The 27,784-nt window shown below is 39.3% G+C and overlaps 1 protein-coding gene across 3 annotated transcripts in view; it reads left to right on the top strand.

The window, feature by feature from the left end:
- The window catches only part of esamb (endothelial cell adhesion molecule b), a 45,703-nt gene that overhangs the window by 5,095 nt on the left and 12,824 nt on the right, over positions 1–27,784 (top strand). Inside the window, exon 1 of one of the 3 annotated variants that reach the window (XM_051397313.1) lies at positions 27,401–27,679. The exons of the other annotated variants lie outside the window; for them this stretch is intronic. The gene's annotated coding sequence lies outside the window, so the exon portion shown is untranslated. Of the gene's footprint in view, positions 1–27,400; positions 27,680–27,784 lie in introns of those variants that run through there. 3 annotated transcript variants of the gene reach the window in all.

A 27,784-nucleotide genomic window follows, 5' to 3' on the forward strand; every position in this document is an offset into this window, starting at 1 on the left:
CACAACAGCTGCTGCATGTTCAACTTTACACTATAAAGTGGCAGTTCCAGTAGCGCAGGCTGAGAGGTGTTGATTGTGGCTTTGCATGGCCGGCTCATTCAGATAATGTGACTTTGAGGCAGGTGATCAGAACAACGCGAATGTGCTGAGTGAACTTTGATGGACGCGGGACTATGTTAACACTGACACAGTACAGATTTTTACACTCAGTTATATAAACTCTTAAGGTTTTACAGTGACAGTGACAGTCTTTCTCATCCCTCTGCATTTCCCACATTACAGCAAAAAACAATTAATGTTTATATTATGCATGCTATCATTGCACTCATTTTCAAATATTCTCGTTACAGTCGGCAGCTTGTGTTTTCTTTGCTGCTATAAAGGTGATATAATTATATTTCTTGCACATTTTAGCTGATGCACATTAAATTAACATCCATGTTTCCCCAACATCAGACAGAAAAATGTAGTACACAATGTTACCCATTGTGTTCACAAAAACTAATCAGCATTTTTCTACTGGAACGGCTCACTTTGATGTTTGGTACTGTGCTGCATTAGTGATTTGCTGTCCGCAGCACACTTTAACAGTCCAACATCATCATCATGCTTATTCAGTAAGAAATAGTTTAGAAGTGACACAAAGTCTGACTGGAAGAGTGCTGTCAAATGTTGGCTAAAAACAACTTTCGATTATTTGTTCAAGGAGCACGCGCACAACCGTATATTTATAACATCTGCGGTACTGTGGGAATGTATTAGAGGAGGAAGAGAGAGCCATCTGTACAACTAAATCCCTAATAAAATATGGTTAAACAAGAAGCGATTTAAGACTTAAGATTGTAGTGGCCCACCAAAATAACTCCAGTAACTCCAGAACTCATTTATAAGTTTTATAAAACTCTCACTTTTCTACAGTTTTATTCACAGGTATTGTACTATTCCAGACCCCATGTGGTGTACTTGAATTATATAAATTGCTGTAAGAAAGGGCTGCTCCTGGTCATGAATATGTTAGGGATGGTGTCATTCAGCAGTATAGTGACCTTCAAAATTGACCTTTAAAATTGTCTCAGCTGCTTAATACAAATCTATACCAAATACATTTATAATCTGACCTTTAGCATTAACAGCAGAGGTGTGTATAACAGGTGCAATACTATAAACTGTATCTGTAGTAAACAATTAAGAGACAGGTGGGGGCGGATACTTTAAATTGGACCAGAAGGAAGCTTAAATTATGTCTGTCAAACCCCTCAGCTACAGTAAAAGAAAACTACATATTGTCTTGATAATATGCAAAATCCTGGAGGATAAATTCTTCTTATCTGATGTGATATTCATATTTTTAACTGACAACAGATGCCAAATGAAAACAAGCTTCTCTCCCCAAAAACATGTGACAAGATGTGAACATATTCTCTGTGAAAAGATACCTTAAAATACCGAAAGACACTCAAGTTGATTAGACATACAGTGTATCTGCTTGACTTTGTATAGTAGAAACAGATGGTGAGTTGCTGTTTCATGCACACCATTATACAAGATCATATGGTTGGTTTCTCTCAAGTGAGGTGTTCAGATGGCGAGCATTCAGCTCTTATGGAATTGAAATGTAAAAAGACAGAACATCAATTTAATGCATTTTAACCCTCAGAGGTTTTGTTTCATAAGCGAAGTGGTTCTTGTTTAGCAAAGTCAGTTGTAAGGTAGGCTTGCTGTGGTAGTTAGTGTTACCGATGTTACATGGTGTTCAGGCATACACTGATTATATTACTTGCCCACCACCCCCACTTCAGAGTCGCAGCACAGAGTAGCAGGAGTCACTTTTCACTCACCATGTAACGGGAAGAGAGTTGACAGATAAGACGAGGGCGATGATGTGGTATCAAACTAAAAGCAAAAGTGGTCCGAGTATCATCGGATCAAACACAATTCAAAACAGGGAACCTGATCAACTTTGTCTAATGAAGGTGGCAGCACCTGGAGGCTACAAACACACCACAAGAGGGTTTCTGGCAACATGATGAGATCAAAGCGCTCTACAGATGTCAGTGTTTGTTTTCACCAGATTACATTAATGAATTACTCTTGTTGGGAAGCTTTTATTGCACTACCAGTAACGTACCAGTAGGGATGAAATGATACACTCGACTCACGAGTCGATACAATTCACAAAACGACATTTCTCATGATTCTTTTTAACCAAATGAGATTGACGACAAATTATGACTGAAAAGATTTTCTCAGACACAAATCCACAAAACATGTTTTCTATTTATTTCTGAACTAGGATATATACTGTGCAAAACAATTAATATTTCCTTTTATTTGTAAAAAATTTAACTTTTCATCTCATGATTCGAATCCTGCATACAAGTTGTTGTGAACCGGAGGAACTCTATATTCAGTTCATTTGTGTCTCTGCTCCACTTTGTGTGTGTTTCACCGAGCCTGCCCCTGAATGCTATAGATGTCAATGAGTGCCCATTTGTCATCAACACATTTTTCTTCTTGTAAAATGTCCGTATCAGACCGTATTTGGTCACACTGGTGTTTATCAGGAGGTAGATCCCTCCAGTGTGAATCATTATTAAGTCTACAGCTAGGTTAGCTGTAAACACAGCTTACGTCAATGAAAGTCATCATTTTACCTCATTAACACCCACTGCTCAATAATGTCAGGCTTTGCGTCAGACTTCCACAAAGGCTTCATTAAAAAGCAGTCGCTCTATATTCTGTTTATTTAGCTGATTAAATCCATTTTAAAGCCTACCTACAGGTTGTGAATCAGCTGGTGGTATAATTAAACTTAAATATTCAGTGCAGTGAATCACACTAAAGCACAGGCTGATTGAGCGAGTGGTAAAGCTGCAGCCTGACAGGTGTGTTTCACCTGTTGTCACCTCTGCAGCCATCTTCCGTCTTCATGTGACTAATGATGTGGCCACTGGTGACCAGTCCGGTTTGTCCACCACAGAGATGACACTATCAGCCCACTCTTCAGTCTTCCCACTCTGCCAATTAGATAGTCATTTTGCTCTTTAAGTCTTACCTCAGCTTACGGTACCTTCAGAGTATCTGAAAAACAGAACTTCTGCAAAGGAAAAAGCATCCAAATGAGGTGTGTTGCGTATGTACTAACCACTGGTTTCCCCTGCTGATCGTAGCCCATAAATGATGCATCTCAGGGAAGTGTGTCATTTACACCCCGGGCGTAGGCGAGGGTCGTGATCATTTAAACCAGGTGCACCCTGGATGCACCCTGGGCACCACTAATGAGGTACATTCCCTCTTTAAATGAAACCTTTGCTCTGGGTAGAAACCAGTGTGTGAACTTCAGAGACCAGGCATCCAAACACACATATACACAACGAAAGGCCGCTAACTGTTCCAGCGACATTTGATTTGCTGAGAGGCATTTATCTTGAGGTTCGAGAGAAAGAAATGCTATTAATGCTGGTGTTTGTGGCTCGAGTAGGCAGTTCTGCAATTCATCACAATTACTCTGAAAAGCGTTGTCAAAACTGTAATTGCAAGATGTCGTTACATTAGGAGACAATATGAGTGGAAAAAACGGGTTCAGCATCAGCATTTTAAAGCGCTTGTATCAAAAGAGGGAGATTGATTTTCAAAAGTAAAATGCGTGAAAATTGCTGGTCTGTAAAGAAAAAAACCTTTATTCTTTTGGCTTTGTGGTGCAGGTAGAAACTGGGCTGTCTCGTGGCTGCAGATGAGTTTTGCACTAAGACGTTAGAAGATTATAGTCCTGTTTGGCTGTTACAGTAAAGCAATAGGAGATGGGATTTTTCTCTCTGTGGTGTCATAGGGTTGGATGGATTTTCTGCCATGCTGTATTGATGATAGGTTAGTTCTAAAATGATAGTTGATGGCTCGGTGAAAGAGACGATTTTTTTATGTGTAAAAGGGCGGAATTTGTCATTGATTTGGAAGCAGGATGGCTTTGTTTGAGCCAGAGATGAGAGATTAGTATTCATTGAGGAGTGAGAGGCATCCCTGCTCCTTTCTCCTGTTGCTCGACTGTCTCGCCAGATGGAGGGGAGGGTTGTTGTGGCCAGATTAATGCTGTCATCTGGTTTGAGGTGTAACTTGGCCTCGCAGGCTAAAGAAGGTGCCTCAGGTCAATCCTGTGGTGGCGAGGCAACTCAGGTGCACAGGCTGCAGTTATTCCTCCTTACAGATTAAAACTGCATTACGCTGTGCCTGTGTAATGTTACTTCCTCTCATGTAATGCACTCTTCAAGGAAAGTGTGCCTTTTTATTCTCCTTTACTGAAAACTTTCCTTAATATTTTTTGACCTTGGAATTATAAGGTTTTATCTATGAGTGGTTTTGAGGCATTGAGGTTTACACATCTTATATATTAAAACTGATATACCATATTATTTTCTTTTATTGGTCAAGATACCAAATGTCCAAAAGGCACTCTAAATATATAATATCAAAATCCTATCATATTTTATCCATGCTAGAAGCATGGCTGTATGGATGCCACTATCGGTTGGTCCACTGCTTTGGTTCAAGCTGAAATATCTCAACAATTATTGGAGAAAATGCTGATCCCGATCCGATTCCATCCTGATCCGATACTTGTATTTTGCTAGGTAATACATGTGCATTAAAGTTATTAAAATCAATCCAATGTATACGCTAACTAAAAAAATGCATTAAGAAAAAATTGCCTTCATCAAAGCTGTTCCTTAATGTTTTTTATATTTTTTTATTTTACAAAATATAGAATAACAAACTCTCCATGTAATCTTTCTCCCAGTGTTTGCCGCTTCAGTGCATCCTTACAGAGTTACCTGAATGAACTCTATTCTGTTGAGTGTTTGTTTTCATTGCCTGAACATCTTTTGCACAGATTACATTAATAAATTAGTGTTATTGACTTTTTGCTCACAGGCCTTTTGTTGCACTTGGAGTGGTGTGGTCAGTGTGCGCCACTCCACCGCTGTCTGTCTCTCCTGTGGGAGAGAACAATGGGCAATGGGCTCAGCCAGGCAGGCAGACACCAGAGAGAGTTGACGATGTCTAAGTCATATAGCGACAGCTTACATAAAAAACAAATGATCAGATTGGGCTCATATACTCAGGCTGTATGCTCTTAGCCTTGTTTCAGTTAGCTTTTTGTGCTATGTTGCAGTAATCTCTGCTGTAGCCAAACTAACTTCAGTTACTACCACTAAAATTAATTCCAATTAATTAAAGATTCAACTTTTTTTCCCTTAAAGTTATTTTTTTGGCCTTTTCATGGCTTTATTGGATAGGACAGCTGAAGATTGACAGGAAAAGTGGGTAGAGAGAGAGGGGATGACACGCAGCAAGGGGCTGAAGGTCGGATTCGAACCAAGGCCGCTGCAGTAACTCCGTATATGGGGTGCCAGCTCTACTGACTGAGCTAATCAGGCACCCCCTAATGTTCAACTTTTCACTTAGTTGACATTTGTGTCCACATGTAAGTTACTCAACATGTGCAACATTTTGTAATTTTTTCTTTCTGCTTCTTTAACCCCAGTCACAGAGCAATGAGGTGACACGATAAAGACGTGGTAGAACCGTGTAGAACCAAGTATAGAATGACTTTGGCAAGAGCACATTTTCTTATTTCAAGTTTTACTGCCATTAATGCTTAAAAGACAAAACAAAACCACACAAAATGTTACCTTCACTTCATCTCCTCACCGGTTATGTTACATTAAATCCTCTGGGTATGGCCTTTGTCATTTCCATAAATCCCCTCGCTTCATATCCAGCCCTCAAGTGTTTATTGCAGCTGTAACATCAATTTAGTTTGTGGATCAAATTTTCACTCTGTTTGGTCCCTCTGGTGGTGAGGCAATTGCCATTAGAATTAATACCTTGGGGTGTTGACGCTCAAAATAGAAACAACCTACCAAGCAGAATACGAGGCCAAACTGTATTTTATAATCTCAGTGATCTGTCAAACCCTGGAATAATTGGCTCTTTGGGATGACTGAGAATTGAAGCTGGGCAGAGTAATGACCTTACCATCACTTGAAGAGACTCTCCTGTCTGTAAGCCTCTCCAGATGTCATTAGTATGACCAGGAAGGTTTGATAAGAGAATTTTTTCCTCAGCCACATCACCATTGTTAGCCGTTCTGCAAGGACTGTCCTGTCCAGGTGAGATTCATATTTTTTTATTTTGCGCACCAACAAGTTCAGGAAAAATGTATTGTATCTTCATTTCCCGGTTTGTGAGGAACACAACTATATCACACACCGTTTCTGTGTCACCAACATTTTCACACAGAAAATATGATCAAAACACACGAATCACACAGAGGCCGCTGTGCAAGAGTTCAAACGAGAAGCATTTAGATCAAATAAAAAAGAAATTTGCATTTTGCATCAAACAGTGTTTTTCTACATTGAACTTCAGTTTAGAGATTATGTGGAAGTTCAGTGAAATACAGTCAGTTATTCATCATGAAGCTGTTCCCCATGTTGTCACTGACACTGAAATATTGCCTTGGCTTTCCTTCCATTTAGGGCCTGTGTCCGGGTCAAGATGCAAGCTATTTGAATAAGATTAATATCTACAATGTAGGAAGAATATATTCTGCTTAATTATCACTAGCAATTTTAAAAATTTCAATCTCGTCCCGAGGAGCCATGTCAATTATTTCTCCTTCCTGACCACAGTGTACATTTCTGCCTCAATTATTTGCTGTTTTTCAGTTTGCTGGTGGTTTGTGTTTCAGCCCATTTGCAGATATGTGTGCAGCAGTCATCCTACTTTTCTAGAGTTGCTTGAGAGAGCTGACTTTGTTTGATGAGTTTGACTGGGGATTGTTTACCCATTTGTTCAAACACATTAAATATACAGCCAGCATCAATAATACACTTCCAATACTGTCTCTAACAGAATCCATGTATAGATGAATAGTTGCCATCCTCCCTGATTAAGAACCATTAGCCTCACATAATACACTACACTATGCACTATTGTTTGTTTAGTAACCATTAGTGTACAATAGACATGGACTGTACAGAGCATAAACATGCCATGATGATTTAACACACACAGCTCCATTTTAACTTCACGGTACTTAGTCTGGCACCATGTATGCATAAAAGTCTGATTAAATCACTTGAAACTGTTTTAACAGACAATTTGCTTACACAGTAACTGGGTGGCAGAGCTATTTGAATCATCAGTTTTATACCCTCTCTAAAACAGTCATGCGAGTGCTGAAAAATAGCTTTTTTTGATAGCATATTTAGCAACCCTGAAATTAAATTGGCATAACATGTATCCAAAAAACATGAACTGCTTTGTGAAGCACTGTCCTGTTTCTCTGTCAGCAAAGTGGCAACAGGCAGTCATGCATTAAGTTACATATATTAGGATCTATAGAGGGAGTCTTACCTTATGGGTTTTTTCAGGTGGGGAATTTGCTCATTTCTATTTCCAGCCCAGAGGTTGGTTCGTCCTCTAAATTGATCTGGCGACACACAGCTGCTTCTAAGAAACCTGCTCAGACCTGATAAGCCCAGTAACCATGGCACCTTTACCGGCAAAGCTCAGACATCAAATATGCTTCATTTCAGATTGGAAGGTGAAGTCAGAAACTTTCTCTGGTATCAAGTCTACCTCTAAAATATAGAGTTTATTCTGAAACTGGTGAGATATAGGAGAAAAGATTCAGCCGTGAAAACTGTGCCTTGCTGTACAGTAGCTACAGTGCTACAGTACTGTTGTATTAAGCCTGCTTATACTCTTCAGGTAAGATATTTGAAGGCGCGTGTCTGCAACATGTGTCTAGTTTCAAAGTATTGTGAGGAAACTAAAACATTCGTGAAGTTGACCATTCAATTTGTATCTGAAGGAAACATTCTCCTACCTTGATTGGAAGGTCTGCAGTTCTCTAAATGTACACCACAGAGCATGTGACAGTATTATCAGGTGATAATTGTGGATGTCTGTATTGTTGAGAATAGCTGATTTTTTGTAATTTTGGAAAATTGGTGAGGAGATCTCTAACACAGACCGAATGATCGGGGTGATAATATGACATTTTGTCTGCCAGCCTTGTCAGTGTTTTAGTTGGTTAGTGCTCCCCCTTGTGAGATTTGGGAAGGTTGTGAAAAGTTTAGTTTAGAGGCCTGTACTATAACTCTCAGTGCACTGTGCTGTAAACGCCTACATTTCCTCAGTGACCTTTGTGTCTTCTAAATTACAGTAAATCTAATCTAAAACCTTTATTGGCTAGCATTATATATATATTATGTAATAATGTGTAGAATAATGTTGTGGCTGACATACTGTTACCCCGCTCTCCCTTAAATATCATGTATTTTAGACTGTAATGTGCATGGAATAATGGTAATATACATGACTTTTTTTTGGAGGGGGGGGGGGGTATCTGAATTATATAAAGGCCATCGGCAGCCCTGCTCTCTATATATCGAAATTGGCCATTGAAAGACCCCTATCAGTCGAACAACTAGTAATCAAATTTCCACCAAATGGAAGTGAGATTGGTAGGAAGGAACTGACCTTGATGATCATAAGGGTACCATCTTTGATGTAATGAAACAATTCTGGTTACGATGAGTCCTTTAAACTTTGCTACATTATTGTTTTTATTTGATATTCTATCATCACAGAGTGCTGCAGCCACCGCAGGAAGAGAGGGAAGGGAGTTGGAATATGAGCTAAACTAAACCATTTTGGAACCAGCCGACTCCTGGCTAATGTAAAATGTAATGGATGAAATTGAACTGTTGTGCCCACATCTTGCAGAGACCTGGCTCCATCACAACATCCTGGACCGAGCTTTGCACTCGACAGGCAGAAGAAAATCGCTGTGTTTACATCAGTGCTGCTTGGTGCTCAAATGTAGTCAAAGTTAGTGTTTGCCCGATGTCGAGTTTTTAATGTTAAGATGCCTTATCAACACAATGCTGCTGTTTATATTCCCCCATTCCTAGTGCTCCACTAACTTCCCCAGCTAGTCTCTCACTGTGTCTGTCTTCTGTTATGCTGGACAGATAGTGTACAGTCAGTTTATCAGAACAGAGAAAGAGAGTGAACCAGAGCAGTAAAGTTGAGGCCTCAAACCCAAAACAATGGGCTGAAAGATGCTAAAATCCTCCACAGTTGGGTGATCATTCTTTGTGGGTTGATCACTACGAGCGACTCTATTTACATACATATAGTTGTTCGATCCATTATTATTTATTAGTGTAGCGTGTTTGCTGGTTCCAGCTCCTCAAATGTGATGATTTAAAGTTTGTGTGTAAATTGATATCTTTACAATTTGAAGACATCACACCCGGACCTTTTCACTATTTTCTGACATTTTATAGACTTAATACATTTTAATGCAACTCTACTATGAAAGCTATTGTTGTTATTGACATTTGCTTTTAATTGTATTATTAAGTTCTTTATCTAAATGCTCTCTAATGGTGAAATACACTCACACTGACAAGGACAGATGTAATCCTAAATATGGTTGTTTTGTAAATAGGGATGACAGGATAGTTGTCATTCTTACAGTTCATTATGAATGTGCCTGCGGACGAGAGAAGATAAAAGTGAAAATTAGTTTACACCCTCTTTTTCAAAAAGTCACAATATTAACGGACCACAACGCAGAGATTGACAGCTTGAAAGAATGAAACTTACTTGTCACTTGCTACAAATAATTTTATCAGAGATGTATTATTATTCAGGGTTAAGGAAAAAATAGCTCTATTACCAGTGCTCCATTTTCATATTGTAGCAAATCACATGCAGTTTGTGATTAATCAGTGATTCAGATTCAAACATTTTCTTGTTTTTGTAGCGTTTAAGACAGTGTTTCATTATTCATCTCTTCTCATCCACGCTGAATCTGACTAATTGCCCAAAAGAAGAACAAAGTATGGACGGAGATCGTGCTGGAGTTTTCAGTAAAGTCCTGGAGTGGAGACGACTGTCCCGCATTTAGATCTTCTAATCAGTGCACTCGTGCGTCCTCCCTGATTTGAAATGAGAAAATTAGTATAACTGCTGCAGTCACAAAGCTGCAGTATTAAGGGACATACATCTCTCCCTGCAATGCCAGAAGAGTGTTCGTATTTTGAAAACAGCTGTGAAGAAAAATACAAAAGAGCATGTAACGGTAAAGTTTTCGTAAACATCAAGAAATCAAATGATTTATATTATTTCAATGTATACTTTTCAAGCATACTTCCAAGTGTATAAGGGTTATGTTAAGAGATGTCTTGTTTTGTTGAGTTGTGCTGAGAAACAAAACACTTGAGGAAAAGTAGATATATTTCCACAAGTATTGCTGCACAGTACAGACCATCTAGCCCAGCTATTTATAAAAAGGAAGCACCTATATAAACAGCGGTATCAGTGGTAATAGCATTTTGCACTAACTGAACTCAGTCATTTTATAGTAGCATAGTAAGTGTAGGAAAAAGTGGACACCCTCTTAAGTCCCACAATCTTTGTTCAGATGTTGCAAAACACAAATACAAATTATAATACATTGATATCAGAAGGCTGAAGTGGATGAATGTCATAAGTAGCTACTGTAGGTCAAGATGTCATTTTCCCCGGTTTCGTGGTAAACAGCCTAACATCACTAGCTTAGTTTACTGACAGGTCAATAGGTTATTCTGTAGGTCAGGCTGATGGTGGAAGTCTTGTAATCCAGCCCTCAGAAAACTACTTCAAATGGTCTGTTGCGGTCTGTTCAGAGTGTACATTTTAAATTCAAACAGGTCATTACATTTCTAAAATGAACCAAAAAATGTTGGAGTTTTGAATCAAAAGTGACACCCCTACTACTTAAGTAATAAATGAAAAACACCTGATGAAGTTAAAATATGACATTGCACCATCAAAACAGAAATATCAGAACAGGAGCAAGGAGTTGATCATTGATACTACACACAAAATGTACATTATCTATCTTTCTCGGAGTAAAAGTGAACACCTCTGCAGAGTTACAAATGTATTTATACTTCTTTTGTCAGAGTTGGGTGGGGTGAGGGGACAGCAGCAGTTTACCAACACTTACACCTAATTGGTTTAGCTGAAGGACAATGGTTTGTGCCTGCAGCAGCTCGCTGCTCTTCTTAGAAGACTGTTTTCTTTGAAATGGCTTTAAAACGAAGGTTAGTCACTTTTCGCCAGGTTAGTGTTAGTGCTTTTCTCCTCACATACAAAAGGTCACCAGTGTTTGCGGTCATTAAAAAGCATAATTGAGTTCACAATCCGTGGGTTGTTGGCTGCACTTTTGCATGTTTTGCAACGCATAGAATTTGAAATTGGCACCAGTTTCTTTTCTTGCTTTCTTTATCTACATAGCAGTCGAAAAAAAATCAACTCTGACCTAAAATGTTGGAGCTGACAGAAAGGTCTCCTTGACTCTTGAAATGAAACCAGTAAATGATTGATTTAAAAATGTGTATATGCTGGAGCACTATTCAAAAGTCTCTCAGTATTTATGCTCTTCATGCTTTTGTGTAAAATAAATAGGTAAATGGACGTAACCAGAACTCAACTGAAACTGAATCGACATTGCAATCACTGCTTGTTTTGTTTGTTTTCTGTCATTTGATAGCTGTAATAAACATAAATTACATACAAATGGGTAATACAATATGAAACAGAGGTATTCCAATTAAAAGCATAACAGCCCAACTAATTTTGATAGACACTGTTAAACTAAATTTTTCACCTTAAAAATATAATTGATTATGCATGTGTGTCAATTTGTGATGTCAAAGCAATGAGACAGTATTATGCAGGGAAATACTGTGATGGTATAGATTATCCCTCCAGAGCATAGTCTTATTGAATAGTTATGGAAAATCTTTAAGTACCGTCACAAATAGGGGTACAAATGATGGTAAAAACATTATATTGCAATTATTTTGACAGATATTGGAATGTGATTTGCAATTAGAGCGGGAATGATCTTTTTTTTTTTTTTTTTGTTACATTTTTCGGGGTCTGTACCAAGCAAACATGGTTTCTTAAATCTGGAGAATAAGATTTTGAGGCCAGGGAATCTCTGCAGTACTACAGTAAAAAATGGCAGCTTCTGCGATTTGCATATTGCACTTGGCCATATTGCAATTTTGATAATAGTTAAATTAATTGTGCAGCCCTCCTCACACCCACACACAGACAGGCCATGCTCACTACCAGGTTCTTCTGCCTACTGTAATGCGATTGTCTCCAGAGTCAAAGGACAGCAGCCATGTTATAATGCCTTCTTGTGTACGACTTTTGTCTATCTCGTCTCCCTGCCTGCTAAAGCCAGCTTGGGCCGATAATAAGATTAGAGCGTAGAGAGGCAGCTTAGCAACCTGGCCAAAGAAACAGTGATCGTTTATCCGTGAGGCTGCTGCTGATAGACATGGCCGGGGAAAGGGGTCTCAGAGCAGAGAGTGGGTGTGAGGCAGCTGAGGTTAAAGGGCAACGGGCGCCATTCAGTCACTGCACAAATGTGTCTATAAAACCACTGTGTGCCTGGCTTTAATTGCCAGTGCAGAGAACACACACAAGCGTGCTGACATTTATCCTCAGAAACACCTCACAGTGCACACACACACAAACACACACACACACACACACACACACACACACACACACACACACACACACACACAACATCTAACATCGAAAGAAAAACTAAAATGTAATGTTTTATTTTATGTGCATGCGAGCACTTTGTTTAAGTCTCCATCCATAATCACCTCCTCCACAACAAGCGCAACTTTCCCCTCCATCAGTGGCCACATCCATTGAAGCTAATCAATGATCTGTTGAACTGTGGCAGAATTAAAGGCTTAACCCCTTTGCTGCCAACTGTCCACACAGATCTTAACAGAAGCAGAGATTTAGAGAAGGCACTTTAAAACGTATTTTGGAGCATAAGACACATTCAACAGTTTAGAAATACTGTCTTCAGTGAGCTTCCAAGGTTTAGACGATGAATCAGTTATTAAATGTTTGTTTGTTGGGTCTAATTATTACTGTTACTTTGAAATGCCTAATGTTAGTAGAGGCTAACGCAATTTCACGTAAGTAAGTCATGTAAGATAATTGTGTTTGGTGTCTGGAATACTGACATTTTATTTATAAAACACAACATAAACAATGTGTAATTAGGTGTCTTGTTCCCTTTATTAATGTCTACACCTACTCTTATTATATTGGAACTGTTCTTGAAATGAACACATCCTCCATCCATCTGTGACAGTTCAGTCAAATTCTTAATCCAAAACAGTTTCAGCACCAATGCACCAATGTTTTTTTTTATTCCTTCCTCAGAGGAATACACACACCTCTCAAGTGTTAATGTAGTCTACTTTCTATGATGTTGGATGTTAGAGGGACTTCTGACAGTGTGTTCTTTATACTATGAAATTATTTATTGTATAGTATAGTTTTATATGACAGTGACATTTTGAATTGCAATATATCGTCTTGCTTACAGTATTACAATATACCCCAATATATTTAATTGTAATCACTGTATCACATCATAATCCCATCGCCAGATTCTCGACAAATACACAACCCTAGTAATCACACCTTTCCATCTCATTTACTGTCTGTAATCTCCACTTTATAAGAAGAAGAAAAAAAAAACGATTTTAACCTTCTGGAGTTAATTTTTGTTAAGTTTTCTGATGCATTCATTTTACTTTTTGTTTTGCACCGTTTCAACGGTCTCATCTCCACATGTATGTCTTACTTATCTTTTAGCAATTTACCGAAGTATAAAGTATAAAGCTGCCAGCAGGCAGAAAGACGCCTTTACAAATGTACAAATCTTATAAATTATGTTATATTACTGTAATTGAAACATGCTCCAGAGCATTAATAATAGTTAATTATTTGTATGAATCACTTTCTAAACTAAATTTTCATACATTTCCTAGTTTCAGCCTCTTATTCATTGTGAAGATTTGCTGTCTTTCCCTCTGTAAACTGCATATCTTTGGGTTTCGGACATCATCAGCATTTTTCATGATTTTCTGACATTTTATACACCAGATGATTAATCAATTAATCAACAAAATAATCAGAACATTGATAGATAATGAAAATAATCATTAGTTGCAACCCTAGATCAGTAGGGCAGTAGATAGTACCAAAAATGTAATGTAACCAGACTGAAGTAAACACTAATTTCCTCCACTTTGCCCATTTGTTTCTGGCCCTACACCTCAGAGTAAATGCCACTTGGCAGGTGTGTTGTCATTAAGACACCAGCCTCTAATCAATCAACTTATTGTGGCGAAAAGTAAAGTAGCTCAAGAGGATTAGACAAAATAAATCTCTTTCATTTGTCTTTGACCATTACACAGAGACACCACACGGTCAGTCTCAGGGGGGCAACTGTTCTCCATCTAATCCCAACACAGAAGGGAGCACTTTTACAAAAGCACAGTTTATAATGCATTCACAAGCAGACCCTCGAGAGGCCTTAAAAGCCTCTCTCGCTTAATCTATCATGTCAGGGTGTGGGAGCCATCAAATCCTTTTTACGCTTTGATATAATCCATGTTGATTACAATCCTCTCATCTCTCTTAATTACTGCTGCTTTTAATTGTAGGGATGCACCAATCCGACTTTTTCAGTCCCGATACCGATACCAGTACCTGGGCTTTAGGTATCGGCCGATACCGAGTACAGGTACAGGTGCAGCAATCAATGAGCTGTATGTGTGCTTTACTGTATGCAAGAGACTGGGATTAATCTTTTATGTGGAAGGAAACATCTGACTTAAAATTGCTAGTATATTAAATAAACGTTTGAACGCCTGGTTCAAAAAAGTTTTAGTCCCTTCAGAGAGACTGCATCCACACCCCATGAAACATTGACTTTTCAGATATTATTCCAAGTAGTTGTAGAACTTGTTGTTAGCTCCCTCCTTGCTGGGTTGCTCCCTTCTTCTTCCTGTGAGCAAAATGTGTGTGTAGTGTGTATAGATAGACATAGAATTTAATTGAATAGATGGGCGCCATTGTCACCGATAACCGATCCAACTATTTGAGTCAGTATTGGACCAATATCTGATATCGGTCTCAGATCAGTGCATTCCTATTTAATTGTAGGGAATGCAAGTAGTCTCTGTTGTGTTTTTTCTCTTTCACGGTGTGTACTATGTGTGTCTGTTGGGCACCGTTTTATCAAATTTTCTTGGATATAGAGAACATGAAAGATTTCAGGTACAATAACTAGATTTTGGGGTCCATCACGTTGCAACAATTTCTCTTTATTGTGTTTTTGAGTCTATTTGTTAGTTATTGGAAATCTATCAGTGGCTGTTAAATAAAACCTTTTTTTCCCTTCTCCATCTCTTTTAACTTAATCACCCAATCTGTCCCTCGCTCACTCATTGCTAATCATTCTTTGAAAGCAATCTGCTTTTTCAATCCACCGTCAACTTAAAGAAAATGTTCAATTTGTCTGGTCTTCTTTCTAGTTTTGGTTTAGATAACATTGTGATATCACTCCAACAAGGCAAACAGTATAAGCTGTGCAAACCTCCCGGTATAGTTGTGGTATCTAAAGCTGTATGTTCCCAACATTACGTTACTACCAGGTAACCAGGGCTTCCAATAACATTTGTTTTCATTATCAATTAATCTGCTGATTATTTTCTTAATTGATGATTAACCATTTGATCAGCAAAATGTCAGAAAATGCCCACTGCAATTTCGTAAAACCCATGATGACATCTTTAAAGTTTTACATGACTTTGTGAGCTGCTTGTGCAATAATTGCCTTGAAACCTAGTGCAGTATGTCTTCTGCATGTTTCGGCATCAATTAAGTAAAGGTCAAGTAAATTGTCCCCCACTTGACCTCTCGATTGTTTGTCTATTTTCCTATTGCTGTTGCAGATAGGTAACAGAAGGTTTTAGATAGAGTTTCTTCAGGAGAGGTTTCTGAGATTGAAGGTCTAACTTGTTTGAAATAATACACAAACTCCTGATCAAAAGCATTTATTTGCAAGTGAAGTCCAAAGTGAATGTCCATTAAAATGAATTATAAATACTCATTACATACAACAACTATTATATGGTTGGTACCATGGCTTACTCTATTGTAAGTACATTAGGTCCAAATTAAACCAGGAACCTGGACTGCAGAATCTAAATTATTTACCATGGACAGATAGTAAAGGAAGTATGGCAGAATTTTTAGGGCTGCATTTTTTAAATCACAAGTACAATACTCAAATCGTAGAAGCTGCAGTTTTGTTATGAAGGTCAAATGTGTGACAAGATATAAGAAAACATGTTTGGTACAGACTCCAACAAATATCATCATATCATTTTATCATGCTGCCCCAGTTTCTTTTATAATTTGTCAGATTGTGTGACTGCATGTGGTCCTGGCCCTCGTGAACTTACTGACACACTTCAACCATGTCAATTTCTACATTTTTACCATACTTTTAATGATTCAATGATTCTGCAGCAAAGAAATGTAATGTAATCATAACCGAGAGGAGTGATGGCCCAAAAGTATTAAAATAACATTTTCCTTGAATTAAATTAAAAAATCTGAACTATGCAGTACGTATGTTAACTTATATACATTCAATGTCAGTGTGCTCTTACTGGAAACATGTGCTTTTGGCAGCATATTGAGTTTAGTGACTGTCCTTCAACCACAGGCCATAGGTTTAAGACCCCATGTCGGCAAACATCCTTCAACAAGACACTGAATCTTTACCAGCTGTTCGGCTGTTCTCTTCTGTTACTGACCCTGCACTTAGACCTTGCTGTGAAAAGAGAATTTCCCTACAGGGATCAATAAAGTGTCACATTAACACGATAATGCACAGCAGGGAAGTAAAGCCAGAGCGAAATTACCAGGTACAAATCACTGCTGCACATTAATCATGCCTGTGATTTGCGAGCGTGCCAAACAGACGACTACAACCCACTTCACTCAGCGGTAAAATGTCACACATGAACACTGCCGGCTGCTACAGAGGAAAACCGATGCACTGCACAGCAATAACTGCATGGCTGATGGACTAAACATCTGATTTTACATGTAACATCATCTGCACATGTACATGTAAATGCATCTTCTGTGTTGTAACTGAAGAAATGTACATTTAACTTATTTTCTGTTTTATAAATCTACAGACTTGACAGCATCAGGTCTTTTGGATATCAAGAGGAAAGCACTGTTAATGATTATTTGTAATACAGTCACTGGTTTTTAGATGTACTGTAATGGCATAAATGGTCTTCTTATGGCATATTATACTGTCCTTGGCTGCCTAACTGAAACATTTCAGAAAAAAAAAAGATATCTGCAAAGATCTCACCAGGTTGGAAAATATCTTTTCATGTCACTTCCTTCATTGTGTAATCATGCACCTCCAGTTGTCTGCAGTTTGAGTGAGCTGCACCAAGCATTTTGGGGCAAAATGTTAAAGGGCCAGTTCACCCAAAATTATCCCAGCAAAAAAAAAAAAAAAAGGACTCTCGAAAAAGGTCTGTGGATTATCCAATGTAACTGGGATATGGACGTTACTGTTGAGATTTTCAGACATAATATTCTCACAGCAGATATCAACCAGTTAAATCTAAAGTACATAGAAAGATATTATTAAGGCTACAGTGAGACAGACGGTAAAAACACAACACAATGCAACATCATCTGGCAAGAGGCTGCGTTGGCCAATCAAACACATACAAGCATTCCCTCCTAATGTGAACACTATACTTTTAATTAGGGCTGGGCGATTAATAAAATTTAATTTTTAACACGATTTTGGCCTCCATCAAGTATGAAAACAAGATAATGAGATAAAACGATTATTGTGCCTCATGTTCCTCAACCGTTTGCTTTACAACAGTGCGCTTTTGCCGCTCCCAATGTGACATGTTAAGTTCAGAAAGCCTTTGGCCATATTCACATCAAATCAGGCGTTGGGGAGACTATAGCACAGCGGTGTGGGTGTGTAACTGCTGTGAAACAATCAGGAAATAACATTAATTTCTCTGATTTACCGGCTTTCTCGCTACAACCGCCCCCTCTCCTGCTTTTATGTTTCTGGACCAATGCTGGAGATATGATGCGCACAGCCAGCACATGTAAACACACGCTCATACAGTGAATTTATGTTGGCAGAGCAGACACTGTGGCAAACCCAAAACCTTGCACAAATAAGTCAGAGAGCTGACAGCGTGTTGCTGGTCACCAAACACGTTCAATACTGAATGAGTTAATGAAAACTCTTGAAAATTGAATAAAAGGATACATTAAGCCCATGATGCCACAGTACATATTACATCTATTTATTTGTTTGTTTTTCAGTTTAATTATATTTATAATCCAAGGAAATCTACTTTTTAAAAAACATGTTTTGTTATTTGTTTTAAAGTTCAGTGAATCCAATGAATAATTGTATTAAATATTCGTGATCTCAGTATTCACCCAAACAATCTTGATTATGACTTTTGACATAATCAAGCAGTCCTACTTTTACTGTTTATCTGGCAATCGTCAGACCAACTATAAAATGATTTAAATCAACAATGCATATTGTATCAAAGTATTATAAACCACTGTGCAGTGTTTTGTGGTCTAACAAGCTTTCAACCTGGATGGGTCTATCACTCAACCTGGCGATTTGGGTGTACAGACCCTTTATTGTGTCCTCGAAAGTGAAGAGCAGACCAGAAGTAAGCCAGCTGGGCTCAGGTGGGAGACATGCTGGGTCAAGTTATTTCCACTGTTCTCTATAGGCTCTAAGCTGCCACTCTCACCCTTGTCCAGGCCCCTCAGCTGTACTGTAGGTGGACATGTGGGTGGATGAGAGGATCACTTAGGTTCATCTGACTGTATCAGACGTGTTTGATGTAATGAACAGTGGAGATGAGGGCCAGCAGGGCTCTACTGACCATCCCTACTGACCATCTGAGCCCTGACCCACAAAGTCACTTTCATTGAGAGCAGTTCATCTCAGCATTTCAAAGGTAGCACGTTATGCAAGGCTGTTTTCATTCTAAAGACGTTGTATATCCAGAAATCGTAGACTTGTGTCATTCTTTGCCCGTGTGAGTGTCTTGCTCTATTATGTGCAGTGAATTCTGTCTACCATGTCATGACATGTTAAGATGGCATGCTAAAATTAGGATTTAAATTGGGATTCATAAATATTGATTTAGCCTATGTAATGGCCTTTGCACCAGGTGATGTTAATTATTAACTACCTCATTTCTGTCCTCAAGGTAAAGATAGAGGTTGAGATGTAAGGTGTTCACTTGAGTTTGAATTTGACCAAGACCTGATGTATTGTGGTGGACAAAAAAATAAAAAAATCTTTTTAATGATTTTTTCAACATAAATTCATATCTGAAAGCTAAAGTGTTCTGCAGCCGCTCAATTTGATGTTCAGGTTGATTTATTGTATGAAAACTCTTTGGAAATCTAAATGCAGTATAATAGCACTTATAGGTTTAGTTTTCCACAAAACAAATGACTTAATCCATGAAAAGAACCCTGCTGAATCATATTGATTTGTAACCTCAAAGTCAGTTATATAGATTGGATTTCACTTTATAAAATCCATACCTGGTCTTGGGGAGTAGCTCTGGCTGTGGGAACTGATGATACTCTCAGTGCTTTGATTTCACGACGGGGGCACATAGACCAAGACTTAACCCCTAGAAAGCCTGGAGAAAGATGAATTCAGACCTTCTCTTTTCCTATTAATGGAATGGCTTATTCGCTTTCTGGGGGAGAGTTAGACGAAAAGTTCTGAAGCTCACTATTGTAATTAACATGTCATGCCTTGTTTGTTTAAACTTTACAAAAACCGAAGTGTCATTATACAGGGGGTCAATGAGAGTATATCTAGGTGCAATTAGTGAGCTTTAGTGGTACTGGTGAGTGAATTTTGTTGCCTCTGGACCAGGGGTGTAGTGGTAAATACAGAATTTACCCCCCCCGATTGTTACAGTTGATCTGGAAATAGATGAGTCAACTCTCATTTCAAAGAGGTGGATAAGCAGTTTACTTGGGTTTAACCCCATTACGACCCTGCTTCTTGTCTTCTAACTCTCAGCAAGAAAGAGAATAAAAAATGGACAGCAAGCAGACACACAAACAAACGAGAGAGAACTGTCTCATCCTCCAGATGTTGAAACCTGCATTCAAATTACTTGTACCTTACACCTCTCCTATGATGAACTTGGGAGGCATTTGAGTGTTCGGCGTTACATATGGATTATAAGCCTGTAATTCCTCTCTGATGAGAAGCTCAGTGGAAATCTGAAATCAGATCACTCAACTTCTTAATTACAGTCTCACTGCATTAAGCCCTCCCCGTGTCCCACAGGCAGTGAAGTGGCGAGGCAGTCGGGGCCTCAGCCGCCGTGTTCGACCCTGGACTTGTGCAGCAGCAGCCCTATCAGCCCTCACTCTGTCACTCTGTCAGTGACACAGCTCGCCTCGTGCATGGTAACACATGACAGATCTGGGAGATAAAACAGCCAACCCTCGCCCCGCTGCCACACTAATGGTTTATAAATATCTTCTTCAAAGACCCGAGACGGTGTGAGGGGTGGCAGGGTGGTTATGGGCTCTGTTGTGGTTGCAGACCCATATTAGCTCTCAGTCTGCCTTTCATTCCCTGCCACTAGGACCCAAGAGTTGGCTGAAAGAGCACTGTGGGACTTGTGATGGACAGCTAGGATGAAAAGGCCACTGGCATCCACTAGTTCGAGTCCGACTAACCAACACAACCGCAATCAGATGCTGGTTGTTCACTGTGAGACTGTTGTTTTTCAGTACAGTTAAATTAAATGAATACCCATGCACATGCACAGATGTAAACCTTTCCCCCAACTTACATAATTCACAAAAGTTGTTCTACAATGAGAGCCTTTGTTTTCCCACATAAACAAATATATCCCCTGTGTGTGTGGTATTTGCATGTGATCAAAGCCTTAGCCCACTGCTCCCCTCCTTTCCCTCGCTGACTATAGAAATCCGTTTCTCTGTTTCCCCTTTTGCCTGTGTCTTGGTTTAGCTCAGAGGGCATTGTGGTTAAACGTGTTGGATGTCAGAGCTGTAAGAAGACATGTAAGGCATTCAGCCTGCATGCCTCTGTCGCTTTAACTGCGTAATCATGGATGTAAGTAAACACTGTAAGAAGAGTGGGAGGACAAACGGCAAGTGTGCGAAAAGGTTCAAAAGGTCATTGAACTGTAGTGGGCTCACACAAAACACACATATAAACAGTTAAGGTTGTGACAGTAGTAATCATATTTGTGCTGATTTAATGTTTAGGAAATTAAGGTTATAAATAGTTTCAGCAATAAGAAATAACAGGGGAGCTTTTTTTTTTTAACAATGACTGAGTATCAACGTTTGCCTCCATCCTTCAAGAGATGGTGGCGTGATTAACAATGTGGCCACAGTGCTCCAAGCAGTGAGGAAATGAATGCTCAGTAGGGTTTTTTTTTATTGCTTCCTTGCTATGGCAGATTTGTTCATTTATCAGTCTCCCCAGGAAGTTGCGATGTTGCGATCACAACAATTAACGCAAAGTCAACCAATCCATGTGAATTGCAATTTTACTTTTGTCCAATCGCTGCAATTTTTCTACAAATCTGACATGTACTTGTTTCTAGTGGCAGACCATGCAGACAAGTGCAACGCAAATATTTCACATTTACCCTCAAACAGTGTTATTTTATTCTTACTGGAACAAGTTGCCCTTAATTTTTTTTTATTGCACTAAAATAAATCGCAATTTTAACTATTTCCCACAATTACACTGCAAAAAATGTCTAAGAAAAGACTACAACATGAAAATTAGACATTTTAGGCTGCAACAATCCCACAAAAAGCCTGTAGGGACTAATTTATGTTTGCACTTACAGATGAGTCTGCACCACTCTTGAAGGACAAGTGCAACATGTTCCAGGCTGTCCTTTAAGTGGCTCTAATCATTATATTCATATTAACAATGGATCATATGACCACTGGTATATGAGAAAATCAGCCAATTATTATGGGCATGTGGGCGTACATGAACCTGGTGGCTGCTACTTGGAAGCATTTTTGTTCACTTTCTTTTACTCATATCAAAACATTTTTGCATTCTCAAACTGAATCTTGTACCTAAGTCAGTGAGCACGGAAATCCTCTCAGTAAGTAGTACAGTAAACTAGTTCGACACTCTAAGCTGCCACTTTCCTGTCATGAGTGGGCTGGCACATCTGCTGTGACCTCAAGGTGATGGTGTAAAAAAAAATTATTATATATTTAAGAGTGTGTTGTGTGTGTGTTTATGTGACTGGCTTTACATGTGCATTTTTGCATGTGAGAGTGAGTTTGCAAGCGAGAACCGGAGGGAGGTTGTGGGAGTTTGGAGCCATGTGTGCAAGGAGAATCAATTTAAACACAATCAAAAGTTAAGAGGGATTAAAGCTACTGTGATGAGATAGCACACTCAAAATGGTTTAAAATAGCTGCAGAGATTACACTAATGTAATCCAATTTAAAGGAGCCTTCCCCAAATATTTATTATTAAAGCACCATCTGTTTGAAGCCTGTGGGGTCAGTCCAATATGCAGTTTTATACCAACAAGGCTATTTTGTTGTCCTACATTCCTTCCCTGTCTTGTCTGTCAAAAAGTCAGGGAATAACCCAATTTTCTTTGGCTCTGTCATAATCTTTGTTCATGTTTGTCCTCGTTTTACATCAGCGAATCTGGAACATCGGTTCTTCACTTGTTAAATCCTTTAGTAAAAGTAAAACTCAAGGTCATCCAGATTTCTTAACCAGCTAGACTAATGAACGATTATAATGAGGAAGGGAAATCTGATGCCTAAATAATTTATCATTATGTTGTCTGCCCTTCCGTGGGCTCGGCATTTATGGGGTCATTTTAAGACTTTGTTGTCACTGCTCTGACACGGATCCCAGCTCAGCTCAGACAAAGCCTGCCGTAGAGATCAGACGAGAACTTTTTAATGCACATCAGCTGTGTTTCTGACCAGAAAACTGATCTCCTCTTCAATTAATGATGTAGTTTAGGATTGATGGACATCCCATACTGTTTATATCGAGATAGCTATTCCTCAGATAGCTCTGGTTGGTAACTGGATATTGCAGGAAATGTTGCAAAGTCAGTGAGCAGGAATGCTTAATGCCAATATTGGACTTACAGAATTGTTGCATGCTTATTTTAGCATTTATACTACTAAATTACTACGATAATCTGTCAGGTATTGACTCGATTAGATGTCAAACTGACATTCTTTTCTTTATTTTATCTATAAATCATTTCCAACTGAAGTCAGTGTCATTTCCTGCAGCTTTTTTTGTAGATGAGGCGAGCCACACCTGAAACAAAGAGAGCCTCTGCTAATGTCAGAATAAACTGTTACATTTTTATAAAATATAATGTTAGGTAATTGTGTAAACCGTTATATTGTAACCACACTGATAATGAGATAAGATGCTTCAGGATCTGTCTGATTCAGCACAACAAGCAGGTGATAAATATAAGATATATTAGATAAAGTTCTGTTTTACAGTAATATTATTGTTTTTATACTTTCCATCCACAAAAAAAATCGACTGGCTGTGAAAAGCCTTCAAATTAGTTCAAGTCTGCTGCTATACCTGCATGGCATACTCCTCTCACTGCAACACATCCAATCTTGGCATTGTACATAAGCGTCAGTGTCCTCAGGTCACATGCCCACTGCCAAGCGGCTCACCTGAAAGGTATGCTGACTGCTGATGGAGCGGCTGCTGCTGTTCATATATATTTTAAAAGCCCCACCTCCACCCCAGCATCCACCTGTAGGCTCTGACTCTCTACCATCCCCCCCTATCGCCGCTCCCCACTCCCTGCTGTGTTGAGTTTAATGCTTCCTTCTGGTGTAATTGAGGTGAAACGGCAAACATTGATGCTGCACATTTTCTGCATTCACATAATAAATGTGAGTCGGCTAAACTGAAGTCATATTGAGACATCCTCAGCATGAAGAAATGTTTAATGTTTACTTGGACACGGTTGACAGAGTTATCCTTCAGTGTTGATTAGTACATTCATGGGGAAATGATTAATTGACAAATGTTGATAATTGACTCAAGGAATATCAAAATGTGTTTTTCTTTGATATTGTTACAAAAGGCTTTTGCATGAATTTTGGCTTTTTACTCAAGGTCGACAAAGTTACCTTGAGCTGAGGGAAATTCTGACGTTTTTTAAGTATTTCAAGTGATGGAAAATGTTGAAAAATAAGTCTGCATAAAGAAGAAACATAAACATGAAGCATTTTGGAAAATTTAAGACACCTTTTGATAAACTAAAAAGTGCATTGTCCCCTCAGTTCCAACCCACTCTTATGACCTTTAGATCCTGTTTGCGCTGCTCTCACTTGTTTCAGATTATCAGTTCATTTTTAAGGCGGCAGGCTGTTTTATCGATGGGGAGAAGGGAGGGGTAGAGGTGTAAATGGAGAGTAAATCTGAGCCTCAGCTAAAGCTTTAGCTCCAGAGAGGGACTCACATGAGAGAAAGACATGGGAGGAAGCAGAGATTACTCGGAGAGATAGAGTGGGGCTGGTTAAAGAGGATCAGTTTATCTTCACACAGGCCTACGTTGCTCCCTGAGGGCTTTGAGAGAGGGACTGACTTTTTATCCATCATTTGATCACAATGACGCACGGAATCAGGTTGGGATGCCTTGTTAGACATGCAAATTATATGTATTTCAGTCATAAATTAGACACCTGTTTGTTTATTTTTAGCCTGCCTGGTTTAACTCTAATTTATTTGCATTGCTTCAGTTTACACATACATTCACTGAGTCTTGTATTCAGAGATTTTGGTGATATGATGATTTTCCACTGTGGTTTTATCGATGATCAGATGATCTCATTTAGCATATGAATGTGCTGCCCCCTGTGGACGTCTCACGGTACTACAACAAACTCACTTCTGATCTCTTAATTGTGCCCCAGCTCAGACAGGCATGACAGGGTTGACTTTTCTTTGATTGTTCTGTGCAGGTTTGCGAGTCCGGCGTTTCCCACCGTCTTAATTGCTGTTGCAGCTGAGACTCCACCAATATATAATAGCCGGGATGCCCTGCAGGGAAACAAAAAACATTGTTTATTCTAAAGAGAAGAATCCAATTAGCAGATATAAAGCGTGGCTAGGCTGAACGATAGCCTACGGCAAAATGTAATTAGGACAGAGTTTACTGAGGCTTCATAGTATCATATCTGTATCCTCTTTATTGGCAGCTTTTCTTGATTTTTTTTTTCCTCCCATTGTGAAGGATTTAGGTTGACTTCATACCCATATCCACATCTTGAACTGTCTTTATCTGTCTGTGTCTGCAGCCAAACACGCATCCCAGATGGAGACAGCCACGGATTAGTGAAGATTTTCCTTCATTTAATAAACAATTGAATGACACAGTTCTGAGGATAAACCTGCTCAAAGAAGCACAAGAATAGTCAGGAGTGAGGGGACTACAGGGCTTTATCCTACTTCATCAAGGAATATCTGTTATCATTCAGAATTGGTTGTGCGCATCCATCGCTTTGCATTCACATGACGAAACAGCGTCATCAACCTACAGAAAACCTGATCCGTTCTGATTGTGTCTCTGGTGTACAATATATATTAATAAACATACAACGCTGTACAGCACGTCATTGCGTTATCTAAGGAGAGAGATTTCCAGCATCCATCCCTGTAGACACAATCACAGCCTCATCCCAAACGAGACCTTTTTACTCAGCGCTGTTACATAATTGTTACAGCACATCGGTTTATTGGTTGGCGCGACGGCAAAGACAATAGCTGGTGGAAATGAAATCAGAGCACCAACAGGATTTGGAAGGGAAAACTATGCTTCAAATCTGGAAAAAAAAAGACAATTCCTCTGCACTCTGGGCAGCTGTACATTATGAATCAAAAACAAGCTGATATGACGGCGATGAAGATGATAAAGAAATTAATCTCATGCATGGATAGATGGATATGAAGACATGCTTTGTGATTAGATGGGGGAAGCTTTTTGCATTCATGTCTCATAGTACACATGACAGGGTCTCATATTTTTTTGTGTGCTGATGAAAGCATGGACTTTGCTGTGGGTAGATGCATCACCTGTAGGTTGATAGTGGATAGTTAAGTGGCTGCTTAGGGCCCCACAGCCAGGAGGCCCCCAAACTCATGCATCGTTTGCTGAATTGTCCATTGAATTCTCTTTATTATTCTACCAATTAAAACACATTTCTAGCCAAAATAGAGACAAAACAGTAATGTTACAGGCTAACATACAATATATACCTTGTGTTCAGAGTGCATGCAGAAATTAAAACTCACCTGCGTGAGTAGATCACTGGGTAGTAGTGCAACTGCCTCTTCAGCCTCTTGTGGCTGAAATGATGATTACAACAGTGAACACATAAGCAAAAATCACCTGGCAAAACTGTCTTTTTTCAGGGCTTCCATAGAAAGGTTCATAAAGATACAGTCACATTAGCCAACTCAGCAAAAATTCACTCGGTCTCTTTTTCACTTTAATTGAAGACCAACAACTGACAAGTTCAGGAATGTGTTTCCTTTTTCAGCTCAATTTCCTTGCAGGTGCAGGAGTTGCACATTCGGCCAATAGTGACACTGATGTACTGTGTTTCTAACTGTGCCATCACCTTGTTGTGTAACATATTACACAACTAGACCACAGAAAGCAGCATCACTCTGTTTGTATCTATACTGTTTATGATCCCTATAGTGCCTATAGTATTGCTGGAGGGAAGACTAATTTGACCGTACTTGCACACGCATGCGTACATGCATTTTTTGTCCGTGTGCTGGATGCCTCATTTTAAACTCATACCATGTGGAATCCACAAACAGGCTTGCATGACATGAAGCGATCTGCTAATCGTAATTTAGTGAATGCAAATGCTGTTGCAGCGGTGATGATGATGATGACAGTGACAGCAGCGTTGCTGGGTGAAGTGACCATGTGTCACATCGTATCCATGTCCAGCTGAGCGCTCACGTGAGGTGAGAGGATTGAGCCTGGGATTCTTTAGGGATTAGTCAGCAGGACTTACCAGATTCAGAGATTCAGAAATTAAGGGACAGCAGCAGCGCAGCTGCGGGGTCACATTGTCCCGGGAGGAATAAGAAAGTCACAGAGTCACAAGTCAAAAACAAGTTCTGTGTCTCTCTTTCTCTCTCGTGCTTTCTGCCATTTCACACTTAAAATCTCTAACCCCCACCCCTCTTCCCCACCCAACCCACCACCACCACCACCACCACCACCACCAATCACCTAATTCTCCTGGCTCTAAACGCATTCAGTCTGGAAAAGAAGGAAGGCGTGCCTGGTTGAACAGATGTGGAGATTTCAGCTGCCTGTCTATGGATCATAACTGTAACACCCTGTCCGGCCTGTCTGTCCATTCGAGTGTATCAGGGACACTTTTCACAGCTTCAGTGAAAGGATTTAGTGGCGAGAATACATTTTTCTTTGCGTGAGTTTTTTAAAACCAATCTTCAAGCTGGAGACACAAGTGGACACCGACTGCTGGGATCAGTTGATCCAGGTTCAGCTGTCCGGTTCAGGTGACTGGGCACCCTGTGAGTTGGACATTCTTCTTTGTTATCTTTAATATCTTGTCTTCCTCTATTTCATCCTTCCTTTTTTACTCATGTCTCCTGTGTGAAATCAATATTAAGCTTTTT

The sequence above is a fragment of the Dicentrarchus labrax genome, unplaced genomic scaffold (genome assembly GCF_905237075.1).
Source record: "Dicentrarchus labrax unplaced genomic scaffold, dlabrax2021, whole genome shotgun sequence".
Classification (NCBI taxonomy): Eukaryota; Metazoa; Chordata; class Actinopteri; family Moronidae; genus Dicentrarchus; species Dicentrarchus labrax.